This window comes from Fringilla coelebs, assembly GCF_963513975.1.
Source record: "Fringilla coelebs genome assembly, contig: SCAFFOLD_30, whole genome shotgun sequence".
Taxonomy (NCBI): Eukaryota; Metazoa; Chordata; class Aves; order Passeriformes; family Fringillidae; genus Fringilla; species Fringilla coelebs.
Window position 1 is genome coordinate 4,561,339 of NW_028167448.1, and position 5,832 is coordinate 4,567,170.

The window sequence follows — 5,832 nt, forward strand, 5'->3', positions numbered from 1 at the left end:
GCTGGCCCTGGACATTGCTGAAAGAGAGAAGTGGCCAAAGCTCTACCTTTTTACTGATTTGTGGATGGTAGCCAATGCACTGTGGCGTTGGCTGGAAAGGTAGAAAAAGGCCAACCAGCAGCGTAGAGGAAAGAGTCTGGGCTGCTGATGAATGGAAAAATCATTGCCTCTTGGGTAGAAAATCTGTCTGTGAAAATCCATCATGTAGATGCCCATGTCCCCAAGAGTAGAGCCAATGAGGAACACCAAAACAACGAGCAGGTAGATCAGGCAGCAAAGATAGAGGTGTCAAAGATAGACTTAGATTGGCAACATAACGGGGAGTTGTTCCCAGCTCAATGGGCCCATGATGCCTCAGGTCATCAGGGCAGAGATGCCACCTATGAGTGGGCACGAGACCGAGGGGTGGATTTAAGAATGGACAGGGTTTTGCAGGTTATCCATGACTGTGAGACGTGTGCTGAGATCAAGCAGTCCAAGCGAGTGAAGCCCCTGTGGTACGGTGGGCAGTGGTCCAAGTACACGTATGGGGACGCCTGGCAGATTGACTACATCACACTGCCCCAGACACGCCAAGGGAAGCGCTACGTGCTGACCATAGTGGAAGCCACCACGGGATGGTTGGAGACCTACCCTGTGCTTCCCACTACTGCCCGGAACACCATCCTGGCCCTGGAAAAGCCAATCCTGTGGAGACATGGAACCTCTGAGAGAATTGAGTCGGACAAAAAGACCCATTTCAAGAATGGCCTTATCAACACCTGGGCCAGGGAACATGGTATTGAATGGATATACCATATCCCCTATCATGCACCAGCTGCAGGGAACGTTCAATGGTGTAACAGACTACTTATGACTACCCTGAAGGCAGTTGGCAGGGGAACTTTTAGAAATTGGGAAATTAACTTAGCAAAAGCAACCTGGATGGTCCACACCAGAGGGTCCATCAATTGAGCTGGTCCTGCCCAGTCTGAACCCCTGCACACAGTGGATGGAGATAAAGTCCCTGTGGTACATATGAAAGGTATTTTTGGAAAGACTGGATAAATCCCACCTCAGGCAAAGACAAACCTATATGTGGGATTGATTTTGCTCAAGGACCTGGTTACACTTGGTGGGTAATGCAGAAAGATGGAGAAAGCCATTGTGTACCACAGGGAAAGCCAGCCTTAAAGTGAGAAGTGTGTGTATGGTTTCATTGTGATGCAGATGGAAATAGAATAAGGGGTGGATAATGTCCTGGATTGAAAGATAATGTGTATCTTCTATTTGCCATCTGTCAGAAGCAGGGCAGTTTTCTTTATCTGTCCCACAAACCAGTCCTCCCTCAGGGAATATCTTCTGTTCATGGGCCATTGAGTGTCACTGCATGACTGATAAAATTACGTCATCCCATTGGGAGAAGTTCTGCCCAGGGGGAGGAGCCAAGCATTCCTTCCTGGATATAATCTGGCAGTTGGAACACCACAGCACCTTTCCCACTGGATTCCCAGAGGAAGACCAGACCAATTCACACCACCACTGGATCTTCAGAGGAAAACTCCACCCTTCTACAGGATCAGTGCTTCAACAGAACCATACCTGTCTCTCCAGGAGGACTGCAGCCATCATTTAATGGGACTGCTACCAACACCCTGACACACAGGGAGTCAGGCCATATTCTGACTCTGTCAGTGTTGTTTTGTATTCCTGCATTGTTTTCTTGGATTTTTTTTTCCTTCCCTACCAAAAAACCGTTATTCCTGCTCCCAAATTTTTGCCTGAGAGCCCCTTAATTTCAAACTTATAACAATTTGGAGGGAGGGGGTTCACATTTTCCATTTCAGGGGAGGCTCCTGCCTTCCTTAGCAGACACCTGTCTTTTCAAACCCAGACAAACATAAATATCCTTGTTGGCAGTGCTTTATTGGCCAATAAATCCTTAAAAGGTCTTGTAACTAGGAATCTTGTGACCTTCTGAGCCTCGCGGTGGAGATGTGAGCCAAACTCACCCTTCCTGTCTATGCAGAAGATAAGAAAAAGAAATGGCATCATCTAAAAAACTCAGAGGTCCAGTCTCTCACTCATTCCAAACTCCTTTAAGTCCCCTGAAGTGTGATTTAGCTACAAATAGATGACAAGGACTCTTAATGCTGGCTCTTTGACTCCAAGCCAGCTGTTTCAGAAACTTTCACATAACCCTGTGTAGTTAGGTGCCAGAAATGTATCATTTTAAGAAATTTTCCCAACTGACTTGAAGAGAGGTTTGTTTGTAGGGTTTTGAGGGGAAACCCTCCCAGCAGAGGTCTGGGCTTTGGCCTAGCTGTGTCCCTGCTGGTTGTGAAGTATGCCATCAGCTGCAGGGGTTTCTGGGCTAAAAATAGAGTTGAGTCACATTGACTTGCTCTTTTTGGCCTATAAAAGCTGGATCCACTTTTGAGGCAAATTTGGAGACCTCATCTCTGGGTGAATGGATGGCCTAGGATTTTCCCAGTTACTGGGAATGGTTCTCCAGTCCTTGGTGCAAAATGCGGCTTCCCAGCAAGTGCAGATCTGCAAGATGATAAACAATTTAGGCAATTGGTGATGATTCTTTCTAAATTGCTCTCCTTTCTCTCTCATAATACTGATTTAGGTGCACTACCTTACTTGTTTTTGCTTGTCACTAAAACCAAGTGCACATTTTTTATTGAATGTATCATCTTACACTGTGGTTCCTTCTTATTGACAGTAAAATAAGAACATTATTTCCAGTGGTGTGTCCTTTAAATTGCCTCTGTCAATTGGCAGAACCACAGGAGGCCCCTGAGGAGCCGGGGCGGTGGGAAGCCCTGAGGAATTGGGTGCCAGAGGCCACAAGCAGCCCCCAGGCAGCCGCCTTGTCCCTGGCCCCCGGCTGCTCGGGCGCTTCCCCAGAGCGTCTCCCAGGCCTGCGGCAGAAGCCCTCGAGGCCGGGCCTCAGCAGGAGGGTGGGGGCGGCCCTGAGGTGCCCGGGCTGGGCTGGCTGGGGACAGGGAGGGCAAAGCTCCCCTGCTGGGGCATGGGATGAGGTAGTGGGAAGGCAGAGAACCTGAGATTTTACTCCCCAAATGTTCTTTCTTTGCCCTAACATTTACCTCAGGTTTTGTCACAAAATGATCTCTATGTGTCCTCTAGAAATGACTCAGACTTTTCCTCAAAAGTAATTTTGTCCCCTAGAGATCACCTCAGATCTTTGTGCTGAAATGTCCACTACATGTGTTATAAATTAGAAGCTTGACTAGGCCACTATTCAAGCAACAATCAATTTATTAATTGATATGGTAAAGTATGTCCAATACCGTGCTGGGTACAGTGGGGGAAGTTTTCCCTCCAACTGCACACCGATGGTTGAGGCTTACAGGTATTTTTAAGGGTACTCAGAAGCTTTCTCAGCAGTTTCTATTCCAATTTTTACTCATCAGCAGTTTCTATTCCCAGTTTTTACGTCACAATTCTATACACTGTTGTGATTTAGTTTTTCTTCAGGATGTACATCCCGAAAGGAGTATCCCAGGTTCTGGGGTCCAGCTTCCGAAAGAAGGAAGGAGTATTTCATCTGGTGAGGTCCAGCTTCCAGATGTGGGTCCACCTTTTGATGGCAAGGACTATAAATCTCATAACAGTGATGTCCAACTTCCCTTGGTCAAACCTAATAGTTCTTGAGTTGATGTTCATCTTCCTTTCTCAAGCTGCATGTTTCCTTTTAATATATTCTAAAGCTATAGTTTCAAAGATCCTTACTACACGCAATATTATAAAATTTTACTTTAAAAGGTTATTATTGCAAAACTCTTTAAGGCTCAGCTACAAGCAGAATGTTCCTGTCAAAAAGCAACATCCTTAAAGCTTTAATTCAAATGCTCCTAAATCAACTTAAGATTTATAAAGGTAACTGCAAACAAAGGATAGGTTCAGAGGCCTTCTTCCATGCTTTATTTTTCTCAGTTATTATTAGAATTCGTATTTATAACTGTCCCATGGTCATTATCCACACAAATCACAATCACAAATACACACGTTGCCTGTATGTACCTGACATGAAACACGGCTTTGTATTTCACAAAATCCACCGTGGGGCTGATTAAAATACAGAAAGCCCTCAGGAGCTCTTTGTCTCCCTTCCATTGTCTGTGAGTCTCCAGGGCTTGTGCAGGGATTGGAGTCAGCTTGGAGTTCTCTTCAGAAGGAAGACTCCAAAGTGCGCATCATGATTTTTGTTTTTTTAATCACATGAGTGTTTTTTATTTTTCATTTTAGAGAAGAGGTGACAGAAGCATTCCCCAGGTGATCTTGATGCTGAATGTCTCCTTAGGAGGTCTGGGCAGGGAGAAGAATGAGCCCCTTGCAGGCTGAGCCTGTTTGGACAAGCTGCTCCTCACCCCCAGCCTCACTGTGTCTGACATCACCCACCTGGGACTGAAGTCCAATGAAATTTTTAAAAATGATTCATTTTTCCTTAAAAATAAAATTTAATTACCTAAAAAAAAAATTATAATTTTCTTATTTATAAAAATCTTATTCTAGAGATTTATTAAGTCATTTTTATGCTGTTCTTAAAAAACCTATACATTTTAAGCAACCAAAAAGTTATGGCCATTGATTCTAAGAACCACAATTACCTTTCATTAATTAATTAAAAACTATTGGCTATTAATTCCCTCGTCTTTATGGGAATTAGTAATATTTGCAGTCCTTTTAAAATCTTTTTTTATAATATTTTTCTCACACAGGGTAAAAGCAGAACTCTGGGGTCCCTGGAGACATTTCTGGGGCACATTTGGGGCAGTTTTGGGTCTGGGGAGGGAATTCAGAGGGAACTTAAGGCTCTGGAGGACACCTGGGGGAGCTGGGTGGGCACCTGGAGGGGCACTCAGGGATTCTGAGGTACAGTTCGGGGTCCGGGGCAGCACTTGGGGGTGCAGGGGGACCCTTGGAGCTCAGGGAGGGGAATTTGGGGCCCTTCGGGGTCCGGGCGGGCCCTTGGGGGGCTCTGACGGGGCTCTCTGGGGCGCGGGGGGTGATGGGAGTTGTAGGCGCGGGCATCAAACAGTTGAACAGGGCCGCGGAGCATCACGGTAGTTCCAGGTGCAGCTGCACTGGCTCTTAGCAGGGCGCAGGGCATGACGGGAGATGAAGTCCCGGCTGGAATGGCGCTGGACGTGCGCCGAAGAGCATGACGGGAGCTGTAGTCCCGGAAGTGGTGGGAACGTGACGTTTGGGGGTCCGGGAAGGCTCTTGGGGGACACATTTGCATCCGAGCCGCGACTTGAGGTCCTCGGGGGAACGTAAACGGTTCAGGAGCCCTTGCAGGGAGCTCAGGAAGCTCTTACCGGGCTCTTTAGGGGGCGGAGCACGGCAGGAGTTTTAGGCACGTGTCTGTGTTCTGAGGGGCTCTGGGGCCGCAGCGGATGAGAGGAGATGAATTCCCAGAAGTGGTTGTGCCGGGCATCTGTGGGGTTGGGAGCCCTCAGGGGGTCCCGGGACACTTTTGGAGGCTTCCGAATGGGTGCTAAGGGGGCGCTGAGGGATCCTGGAGGGTCTGGGGGAAACTTATGGGAGAGATCGGGGCGGATCCCGTGGGTTCTGTGGCGCGCAGGGCATGACGGGCGTTGTAGTCCTTGCTCCTGTAGAGTACCTTAGGGTCGCGGGGCATGATGGGAGTTGTAGGCAAAAAGAAAAGATGGCGCCGACCCTAGGCACTGCCACCAATGCTCCGATCTCTAGCAGTGATTGGCTGCGGGCAGTGATGGGCAGAGCCTTGGTAAATGGGAGGTGCTGGAGGCGGGAACAGCCCGTTCGACCTCTCGAGTCCCTCCCAGTACAGCCCAGTTC